Genomic DNA, 569 nt, shown 5'->3' with positions numbered 1-569 from the left:
GGAGAGAGGGGCAGATAGAGGGGAGAGAGAGGGGGAGATAGAGGGGAGAGAGAGGCAGATAGAGGGGAGAGAGAGGGAGAGAGAGGGGGAGATAGAGGGGAGAGAGGGGCAGATAGAGGGGAGAGAGGGGCAGATAGAGGGGAGAGAGGGGCAGATAGAGGGGAGAGAGAGGGAGAGACATCACTGTGCTTCACTCTGTTCCGTAAATTCAAACCTAACTTCGTTATAAAAACTCACAATTTCATCATTTCCATACTTTGTTTATTGACTGAAACTGGATGTAAAATAGTTTGTGACTCGTTCTGAACCGAAGAGTGTTGGACTCATAAAACGTCACTTATTAAAAAAACCCCTCAACAATCCCTGACGTCATCACGCTGAAATAAACCGATCCGTCTTCTTACGTCAGGGTTGAGTTTAAATCGCTGTTCCTCCGGGACATCTATGAGCGGAATTTACTGTGTCGATAACATTTATTAAAGAGTGACAGTGACATTAAACACGACGTGTATCGATCAGAAAACCGCACAGCCGTTTCAAATGTACGTTTCGTCAGTTAGACTCTGAGC

The sequence above is a fragment of the Seriola lalandi genome, unplaced genomic scaffold (assembly GCF_002814215.2).
Source record: "Seriola lalandi dorsalis isolate HSWRI2012SDOR001 ecotype SW California unplaced genomic scaffold, Sedor1 jcf7180002054475, whole genome shotgun sequence".
Classification (NCBI taxonomy): Eukaryota; Metazoa; Chordata; class Actinopteri; order Carangiformes; family Carangidae; genus Seriola; species Seriola lalandi.
Note: the sequence above shows the minus strand (reverse complement) of the source record.